At 35.8% G+C, this 11,593-nt stretch overlaps 1 pseudogene; it reads left to right on the forward strand.

The window, feature by feature from the left end:
* LOC143619648 (putative LRR receptor-like serine/threonine-protein kinase At1g74360 pseudogene) overlaps positions 1 to 10,221 on the forward strand; it is a 41,473-nt pseudogene extending 31,252 nt beyond the window's left edge.
* Positions 10,222 to 11,593: the final 1,372 nt, after the last annotated feature.

The raw sequence follows: 11,593 nt of genomic DNA on the forward strand, positions 1-11,593 counted from the left end.
TGTTATAATTATAATTATAATTATAATTACAATTTTATTTATATTATTATATCATTGTTATGTTATTTCCTCTATTAATTGATGAAAATAGTATGCGTGTATAGTTTACTATTTAAAAAAAAATCATATAAAGTGATAATTAATTTCATTCATATATGATAACCAAACAACAAAATGGAATGATAATGATCCGTTTCATTCTTTTGTCCATTCCATTCCCCTATTCATTCCATTACCTCATACCAAACAGACCTATAATTTACATGAGCAAGCAGATTTCGTAAAATACAAGTTTATTATACTAAACAATTGTTAATAAATAAATTATTATTTAGTCTTTTTACTATATAATTTTTTTCATCTAAAAGGACCCTTGAACTTTTATAGTAGATTAAATTTTGTGTAAAATAAATCAAAACTATTTTTTCATTAACATAATTAGTTAGATATTTTAATTTAACTAGATTGATTTCTTTGACCAATGCATATTATAATATTCATTAAACAACTCAAGAGGTACGAGTTGTACGTTTATTTTAATTTATTATGATCTTAGGGGCGTTGTCCCCTTGACGGGAGGTCTGGGGTTAGCACTCTAGGCAATAGGGTTCAACCAGTGACAGCCCCTGATGGAGTCCAAGCGATATCAGAAATTGATTTTTCGGAATATCACATATGAAATCCATGGCCAAAATATTGCGGCATGTTAATGCCATTTTGAATTTGAATATCAAAATAGAAATTGCCGGACAATTTCTAACCCTAATTTAAACATATGACATATTGTCATTTTGGTCGAGCTATCCAGTTAAAAAAAAAATCGCACAAATCTTAAGAAATTATTATCTCTTCTGAATTTTGTCCGATTAAAAATTTATACGAATCGTCGAATTAATTCGATCTGAAAGTGTGTCACGACTCTCAATTATCCAGGTGTTATTTCTCATGAATGATGAATCTTAAGCATAGTTTGTAAGTTGAAATACAACTTTTCTATCATCTATGAAAGACATAGCAGGCTCTTTGTTGGTCATTTAACCTTGACACACTTTTTCAGGTAACCCATCATATAGCTTAAAAATACCTTTTAATATAAAATGGTATTGTTATTTGGTGTGTGCTTGCTGGTGTAGAAAAAGTTGTTAAGTTTTTTAAAGATTTGTTCACACAATGCCGAGTTTTAAATTTTAAAAATGATTATTATCTTAACTAAACTACACACAAATTGGTAAGTGTACCTATCGTATATGTAGTAAAGCATAGGTAAGAACCAAGTTTCAAACCACGTACACACTTGTTTGATTTTTACTACTAAATCGTTGTATTTATTTCAACCAGAAGTGAATGTTATATTGGTTTTGGTTTGACAAGTAAGTTTTTAAAAGGAAATTAAAGACATAAATTAAATGACAATACTTTTTTAGGTTTTACTATTTTTAGATAGAAAGATTAAGGATAAAAGCGTATTATCTTGGTTCAAACTCCTCTTAACTTAGTTTAGCAATTTGTTAGTAAACATGTGATGTGAGCTTGCTATGGTGGTTAAATGTGGGATTAACATATTATTCATAAGTCATGTTAATCCATGATAATTAAAGAAACAGATATGCATAACTTTATGATCTCTACTAAAACATCATTTTATGTAAGCAGGTGGTTTACAATAAATATTTATAAGATAACTCACTTTAAAGGTGAGACAATCTGTGACATCTCAGATTTTCGTACTCGTATTCGTTTACATATAACCCGATTCGGGAACTTATTTCGGATTCTTATTATTAATAAAATCAAACATTTATAAGAATTCCTTAAATGTATTTCCATTTTATATTCTTTATGTTTTTCAAGTTGTTAATTCCTTGGTTTAACTAAAAACAATAATCAAACATTAGCCTTTTTAGATAGTTCAAGGACTAAAGTTGTCAAAAAAACCAAACTTTTTCCTCTTTTGGCCGGGGCGCCGCGCGACCATAGGTTGTCATGGTCGTCGCGCGCCACCTTGGGGCACCTGCACAGATCCTAGTTGATTATTTGTTTTCCTAGTTCATTTTTGGCAATAAATCGCTTATTTTTGGATCGTATCGCGTGGTTTAAGCCCAAGAAAACTAATATAGACTAAGTACTTGTCCACATACATTACCTCTTCCTCAAGAACGAAGTTTGGCTGCACTTTCAGTTGATTTAGTCATTAAAACTTGATTCGGTTTCTTAAACGAGTTAACTAGCTATATTTGGTTCGTTTTTGTGTATTCTATATAAACAAGACTTATTTCTTCTGCTACATTCTTCCCTAAACCCTAAGAATTAATCCCTCAGCCGTCACCCACCTTACACCCTCAGTTTCTCTTTCGTTTTTGCCATATTATTCAAGATACAAGTGTTCGTGTTTGACTTTCAAGCATTCTCAACCTCTTACTTCCGTTTCTCATCAATTTAAGCATTATCTAGGTAAGTTGTCTTCTGTAAAGTTGTTCATTACCATTCATTTGTCAATAGCCCTCAATCAATTTATGAGATTGAGGGGTATTGACGAGTTAATTTAACTCAAACTCGTTTAAGGGCATAATAGTCAACATCTTTGACCAATCAATTTCTCATACTTCTGGTTGGAACCAAATGTCGGTCTAGAAGACTTTTATTTTCGTAACGAGAATTTAAGGCTACTGACTGAAACTCGACTTTCGAATCGCTGTTCGGATTCTGGTCAGTACCAGCTCACTTAAACGTTTAATTTAACATAACCGGAGTTCTAGACATCCGTTTGGAACGATTCCACGGAAAACGAGTTCGATTTACTCATATTTATTTATCTCAAAGTTTCAGGTTCAGTTGGTTTATTTCATTTGACGCATTAGAAGATGACCCGTTTAATTCTTAATCACTTATTATTATTTTTATTCGCTTGCCTACGAATTAAGGTGAGTTTTATCATTCCCCTCTATTTTACTATTTTCATAAGTTTTGGGGACATATGCGTACTAGTACTAATATCTAATTCATATGTTCATACTATATACGTACATAAAACTAGCAAACGAATGATTGTGTGTATTTCGATCAAATGTTATTTATTACTTGCTTATGTGTTTATATTCTAGCATTTTTCGGAGAGGTCCATCAGAAGTCTAGCATGTCAGTATGATCATACGCCGAGTAACCAAAGCCCGATTTGCTTGGCGATGGTAAACTGACAACCACAGTTATACGCAGTCATAGTAGCGATAGCCCGAGTTCGTGAGGTATGGTTAATTGACACACAATTTGTTTATGGTTTGATTGTTTATTACCGCATTTATTTCATTTTGCTTATTTATTTATATTATTATTATTATATCATGCAAAACTAGTAATAATCTCAATTAACCAAGTGTTGACAAACTCTAACTATTTTCTACGTATATGCTGGTTTTCAATTGACTTGAAGTTTGACGTGAAGGATATCTAGAAAAGACTTTAGGGAACTTAATAAAGACTATCTTTATTTAAATTTTGTTTGGGATTATTGTTATTTGTTTGTGTTATGAATGCTTATACACGGTAATTTGAAATAATTAATTTAATAAATATTGTCATATTTATTTTATGATAGTACATTTGAGTAGTGAGCAATCGACTCATGCCCTGGCATTTCCGTCTTAGGTTGGGGTGTGACACAATCCCTAAAATTACTTAGTGAATTGCCCTTGATATTTTAGTAAAAATAACCTTTGAATTATACAAAAAAATAACGATTAAGATTAGTTGACTTGTAAAGGATTAACCTTGCATTACCAAGTATTACAACTCTTGAGTAATTATAGAACTCATGTAATAGCCACCCAATAGTTGTTTAAAATAGGTTATGTTGCACACTCACTTAACAAGTGATTAATTGATTTTAGTGGATTAACATTAACAATTCGTTTCACAAATATTGCTAATAGTTCCCATTCTAAAATGATTAATTACTACTAATAATTCATTTGGGCCATGTTCATATTAGGATTTATGTTATTTTACCAAGCCCTTGCAAGAATAGCAATTCCTCGACTTATCATCAAACTCGGAATTTGGTGTTTCTTTTAAAGGTTCATAATTTATCAACCAAGCCCTCTAATTCCTCGGCTTATCATCAAGCTCGGAACTTGGTGTCTATTTTAATGTTCGCCAAGGCCTTACAAGAGTAGCAATTTCTAGGCTTATCGTCAAGCTTAGCACTTGGGATATCTTTTAAGAGTATTATAACATTTCTCATCAAGTGCTAATTGCAACATAACCTTTACTTATTAAAAACTGATCACGTGTTTAACTAATATTATTAAACTTCAATTAAGATTTCATTATAAACCAAGATGATACTATGAAAGTTTAGCCAATAATAAACATAATGTTAACCTTCAAAGTAATATATACAAACATGATCAAATTGAAATGATCTAACCAATTTGGATGACTAATATTTGATGCTAATGACTTATTACAAGAGCTTAATTTCCTTAATCTTCAAGGGTTGGATGGATGGGATAATTCCCTTATTAATGGTGGTGAAAAGAGGTGGTTGAAGTGGAATAAATGAGGTTAGAAGGTGTATTGAATGTGGAAGATGATGATTTTAATTTATAGGCCGATCTGGGAGCCAAAACACGGCCGTGTTTAGCAAAACACGGCCGTGGTGGCATTTTTGTCTTGTTGAATTAAATGCTCATTGTCAGATCATACAGCAAGGGTTAACACGGCCGTGGTGAGTCCACAACAGTCCAAATTTTGTTCTTTTCTCTTGTATAGTAAATATGGGCGTGCTTTGGGAAGGCACAGTCGTGGTGAGCTTCAGAACATTTTATTTTGTCTTTTTCTCTTGTTCTTGATAACATGAGTGTGTTGGGGTTAACATTGCCATGTTTTGGCTTCTTGATTTTTATCTTTACTTTGTATGCTCCAGGCATGGTCATGTCTTGATTCACCATAGCGTGTGTTGAGTCTGTTTTCACCGTTAATTCCATTTTTCTTCGTATATCAGCTTGTTTTATTCCTTAGGCTATATCTATAGATAGAAATTAAAAACATTAGTGGTTATTTATTCTAATATAATTGCCGATATTACGCTTATTTGAAAATATTTTAGTGCCGAAAAGATGTATAAATTCTTATACATCATTACTCTTGTTTAGGTTTATAAGGCTATGCGTTGTCAGGTAACGCCCACCATCACATCATTAGCTTTTAGGTATAAGTGGGTTAGTGAGCACGAAAGGGAGAGAAGAGGCGTCTTGTACATGTGTGGCAACCAATTAGAACCCTCCATCTGTGGAGAGAGAGAGAGAGATTGAAGGGGGAGCCCCTAATGAGTGACCTAAGTATTGTGATTCCGACCGGCTTGAGTGTCTATTCCATTGAGATTAAGACCTAGTAATGTGCTTCTTCTGAGAGGAGCAACAATCTCCTGGAAAACCAACAAGTAATTGGTCGTTTCTAGTCCTTCTGTAGAGACAGAGTTTTGATCCATGTCGTCTATTGTTAGTGAAGTTTTGTGGGTTCGGTAGCTTTTAAAGGAACACGATATTACTTCCACTGGTCCAACTCTATTATTTTGTGACAACCAAAACATATAGCTAATAACATTATTTTACAGATCGAATCAAACATTTTGAAATGAATTGTTACTTTGTTTAGGAAGAAGTTGATTTCAAAGAGGTTTACTAACACTAAAATGCAAATCACGGATCTTCTCACCGAAGGATTAGGTACTCAACAACTTTATTGAAATTGAAATTAAAATATTTTCCTTATTTATGTTGTTGACTATTTTTTTCTTGTTTCTTATGTTTAGCAACCATCTTATTTTCTTGTAAAAGATTTGTATTTAAATAGCATTTATACCCATAATCAATATACATATATTACCCAAAATTCAGTTTTCACAAAACTCTTAATTTTATCATTCATCAATCATTCACAAAGGGAGATCCCGATTTGAAGAAGGTCCATCATATCCCTTCTACTGCCTTGTTTTCCAATGTTTCTAAATTACCAAAAGTTTCTTAAATTGAGGTACCCATCTTGATGTTTTTTCTTAGGAAAATTGAAAGTAAATTACTCCATAATCTAGAAACATAATAATAATAATATTTTTGTCTTTAATTCAATGTTTTTATTTATTGCAAATATATTCAATTTTTTCATTTAATAAATTGAAGTAAATGAGTTTTAAATAGCAACAAAGGGTATATGATATTAACTATTAAGAAGGTTTTTAAAGATCCACAAGGATTCTCTTGTTTTATTATTAATAAATAAATAATTTGACCAAAATATCATACATTTACAACCCAACGAACTTCCATGTTAAAAAAGGTGGCAAATGGCGGATGATTTTAAGGAATGCCCAAAATAAACAAAACAATCAACCCGCACGCGTGTATCTGCACGTGAGGACTAAACTAAACTATGATTATGAAGTCATGACATTACTAAATACTTGCCCATTGATTTATATGCTCAATTTGCTCCAAAATAAACAAAATTAAGGTCAACTATAGGAAAATTATACCCTAAATTAAAATGCCGACAAACCCATTAATTAAATTCATTAATTCCATTATGAATTAAGTTTAAATCAACTAAACAAAAGAGCTTTCTCTGATGTACTTGAATTTTATTCTGCAGGCTCTCCTATATTCCCATTGAATCATTCCACAGTCATCTTCAACTTCTCAACTCTTTTGATTCAACTTGAATCATCGATCACAAGAACCATTAAATCAAAGACATGTCAAAAGAAAATCTTGTATTCATCCTCTTCTTCATGTCGTTAATAACAGGTAATTAATAATACACAAGAAGTTTCCTATAGTTTATTTATGGGTCGGTTTGAATTTATGCATCGTCGTGACTAGTTTCTTTATGGTTGGCGTTCGAAAAGATATATTGAACACTAGATTTAACCAAATTTTGTTCACTTTTTACGCAAGTCATGCACCGTCCTGTCTAGTTTCTTTACAGTTGTTCTAAAAAAATATTGCACACCAGAAGATTTAAAAATATTTTGTTCAACTTTACACAAATCGCGTGTTTTAAGAAAAAAATTAATGTTATAATTTCAGGAAGAGAAACAGTTGGAGAGTTGCTAGATTCCGACAAGGAAGTACTCCTAGGTTTCAAATCATTTTTAGAAGACAGGAATCTAGTGAATCATGGAAGCTATAACCAGTGGGACCCACACGCCCCATCACCGTGCAACTGGCCAGGAATATCCTGCTCAAACAACCGAGTCACCGGAATAAACCTCGCCAACAACAACATTACTGGAGACATGTTCACAAACTTCTCGGCCTTGACCGAGCTCACCCATCTTGACTTATCAGCAAACACTATCTTGGGCCGCCTGCCCGGGGACTTGGGCAACTGTCAAAACCTTAAGGTTTTGAATCTATCATATAACATGATAGATGGTGAGCTTAATTTGATTGGACTTGATAGCCTGCAAATTCTTGACCTATCGTTTAACCGGCTCTTGGGTGAGATTTCAAATGGTTTTCCAATAATTTGCAACAGTTTGGTCGTCGCTAACCTGTTGGGTAACAGTTTTACGGGTGAAATCGGGCACTCGCTTGACGGGTGTATGAAGCTCAAGCATGTGGATTTAAGCGCAAACTTCTTGACTGGAAACTTGTGGTTTGGATTCCACATGTTTAAAGAGTTCACCGTGTGTGAAAACCAGTTAACTGGCACATTACCAGCGTGGGTTTTCCCGGAAAACTGCAGCTTAGAGTCGCTAGACATGTCGGAAAACGCGCTTATCGGGGAAATCCCGAAGGAGATATCAAATTGCAAGAATTTAACAACATTGAACCTTTGGGGAAACTATTTTTCGGGTAAAATACCCAGAGCAATCGGATCAGTTCCGAATCTTCAAAAGCTTTTTTTGGGTAATAATACATTTACAAACGAGATTCCCGATTCGTTACTTAATTTGACAAACTTGAGGTTTTTGGATTTAAGCCGGAACCGTATGGGTGGCAATATACCCGAGATATTCGGGCGGCTTACGAAAGTTAAAACTTTACTTCTGCATTCGAATGAGTTCACAGGCGGGTTATTGTCATCGGGTATACTCGGGTTGCAAAATGTTACAACTCTAGACTTGAGTTACAACAAATTAACGGGTTTACTGCCGGTCGAAGTCACTCAAATGGCGAGTTTGAAGTTCTTGTTTCTTGCAAATAATCGATTCTTTGGGAATATACCGTTAGAATACGGTAATATGCACGGACTACAAGCTCTTGATCTGTCTAGCAATCAACTAACCGGGTCAATCCCGTCAAGTTTCGGTCAACTGACGAAACTGTTGTGGTTAATGATCGGGAACAACTCGTTAACGGGTGAAATACCTCCAGAAATAGGGAACTGTAGTAGTTTGCTGTGGCTAAATCTTCAAAACAATCAACTTTCAGGCCCGATTCCCGCTGAGATGGCGAACATGGGGAACAATGCGACACCGTCTTTTATAATAAACCTAGAAGATGATCTAATTGCAGATTCGGGAGAGTGCTCGACCTTGAGAAGATGGATACCAGCTGATTATCAACCGTTTTCTTTTGTGTATACACTTCTTAACATGAAGAAATGCAGAAGTTTATGGGATAATTTACTTAAAGGGCATGGGGTCTTCCCGGTTTGCAACCCGGAATCTAACATCCGAGGCGAGAAGATCTCGGGGTATATTCAACTCAGTGAGAATCGGCTATCTGGGTCAATACCATCAAGTATCGGGAATATGGTTGACTACAGCATGCTGCATTTGGGAGGAAACGAGTTTTCGGGCCTGCTTCCCGATGAAATCGGGAAGATGATGCTCGTTGTGTTTAATGTTTCTTGGAACAAATTCTCGGGTCAGATTCCAATGCAGCTCGGGGATCTGAAATGTTTGAGGAATCTTGATTTATCGTATAACAACTTCTCCGGTACATTTCCGACAAATTTAAACACTTTGGCCGAATTGAGCCTCTTTAACGTCTCGTACAACCCGTATATCTCGGGCTACATTCCTGACACGGGACAGTTAGCCACTTTTGACATATGGTCGTTCCTTGGAGACCCGTTGTTACGCTTACCTTCTTTTATAAAGAACTCAACAACAGATTCATCTGCAACGAGTGGTGGGCGACCCGCACGACCAAAATGGGGCGCACTTTTAGTTTTCGTTTTTCTATTATTTGCATTCACCGTGTGTGGAATAATGACGGTCATCGTCTGCTTAGCAACCAAGACCACCACGAATCAACCACACGTTTTGCTGTCGGGAAGTGGCGGCTCGTCCCCATGGTTATCAGACAAAGTGAAAGTAATCCGTTTGGACAAAACCGCGTTCACACATGCTGATATTGTAGCCGCCACAGGGAACTTTTCAAACGATAGAATTATAGGACGGGGCGGTTACGGGACAGTTTACTGGGGAGTATTACCGGACGGACGAACAGTTGCGGTTAAAAAGAAGTTAAGAGAGGGTGTAGAGGGAGAAAAGGAGTTTAAAGCCGAAATGGAAGTGTTAACCGGGAATGGGTTCGGGTGGCCCCACCCGAACCTGGTTACCTTATACGGGTGGTGCTTAGACGGATCAGAAAAGCTTTTGGTTTATGAGTATATGGAAGGTGGGACATTAGAAGATCTAATTCCCGACCGTATTCGGTTCCCATGGAGGAGAAGAATTAACGTCGCGATTGATGTAGCTCACGCGTTGGTTTTCTTACACCACGAGTGTCACCCACCGATCGTGCACCGAGACGTGAAAGCTAGCAATGTGTTACTAGATAACAATGGGACAGCTCGTGTGACAGATTTCGGGTTGGCGCGAGTTTTTGATCATGGTGGGAGCCACGTCAGCACGATGGTGGCGGGGACAGTTGGGTATGTGGCACCGGAGTATGGGCAAACGTGTAAAGCCACCACGAAAGGTGATGTGTATAGCTATGGTGTGTTGTTGATGGAGCTTGCAACCGGGAGGCGGGCAGTGGACGGTGGGGAGGAGTATTTGGTGGAGTGGTCTAGAAGGATGATGGGGCGGCGGTCCATCATCCCTATGTCGGTCCTGGTGGGGGGACTGGCTGAGGGTGCGGGGGAAATGCGTGAGTTGTTGCGGTTGGGAGTGAGGTGCACGAATGATGCGCCTCAGTCCCGACCGAACATGAAGGAAGTGTTGGATTCGTTGCTTCAAGTTTCGGCTAGGTTGAAAGGGTTTTAGTTATGGTAATGTGAATCCAGAGATTTTTTTATAATTATTGACATGATGGTTGTTAAAGACTGAAATTATTATTGTTCAATCTGCAATTAGTTAGCTATAATATACAGTTATACACCTTAAATTAATAGCATTTTTGAGTCCAATTTTCGCAAAGTAACTTGAAACATAGATAATCAAGGATGCATATGTAATATTATCAGCTGAGCAATCTAAAGTGATGTTATAGCATCTGAAATTCATAATAAAAAGGCCAATTTTATATAACTCATCAACTACATGGATGCAATAAAACCATTAACTGAGTTTTACCTTCAAAACAAAGTCTATAGCTTCCAATCCTGCAAAAGCTTTGTTTTCTTTCTTGTCACCGCCATTTATTTCTCCTAAGCTTTGAGCTTCAATTTCAAGATGGAAGAGCACCAGTTCTCTCTGAAGCCTTTAAACGAAGAACAAGAACAAAAGAAGAATGCTATGTTAGGGTTTTAAGCTTTTCATTTCACAAATCTCACCAACTTACTTTTTATTTAAAGTAGCGGGACCCACGTGTCTACCACTTTCGTTAAACCGGTGGCGGATGGATTCAAATTTTCGGCTGAAAACAGATAAAATTATAATAATTTGTGACCGAAAACGAGGAAATTTGTGCCGCTGAGTAAGAAAACGGAGGGCTGCCCCCCTCCCCCCCCACTTTCGTTGAACTGGTGGCGGATGGATTCAAATTTTCGGCTGAAAACAGATAAAATTATAATAATTTGTGACCGAAAACGAGGAAATTTGTGCCGCTGAGTAAGAAAACGGAGGGCTGCCCCCCCCCCCCCCCCCCCCCCCGCAAGAAGCCTTGTCCCAGAAACTAAGCAAACCCACACATTAATTGACCAAAAATCACCGATCATAATCATGATATCACCAAACACATAAATCTATGTTATAAAAGAGATCGATGTGTGTTTTACATTGAAAACATAAAATCGAAAACATTGTGCTCATGTGTTGTATCGGGTCGTGGGTGTATATATAGGAAATATAAACATATAAAGTACTAGATTTAGTGAAAAATCAAACTAAAACATCATTATTATTTTGTATTTTTACTAATTTTTGAAAGAAAAAAGTAAAAATTACCAACATTCTAAGGGGAAAATATTTATACCTTATAAGATGTGCAAATATGAAAACATGTAGCACAAAAAGCACAAACCAAAATTAATAGTAAAGTTATGTGAAGAAACAGATTTGATAATTTATATATAAATAAAAGGTAATACTTTTTTTTGAAACATTCTTTAAACTTTTCACTAAATTTAGTGTCTATCATAAGTCTATGAATTTTCAACCAATTGAAAAGGGACAACTTTACACGCCTTGATAACGGTA

This window comes from Bidens hawaiensis, unplaced genomic scaffold (assembly GCF_021521415.1).
Source record: "Bidens hawaiensis isolate Kalapana, Puna unplaced genomic scaffold, B.hawaiensis_p1.1 tig00002477_1, whole genome shotgun sequence".
Lineage (NCBI taxonomy): Eukaryota > Viridiplantae > Streptophyta > Magnoliopsida > Asterales > Asteraceae > Bidens > Bidens hawaiensis.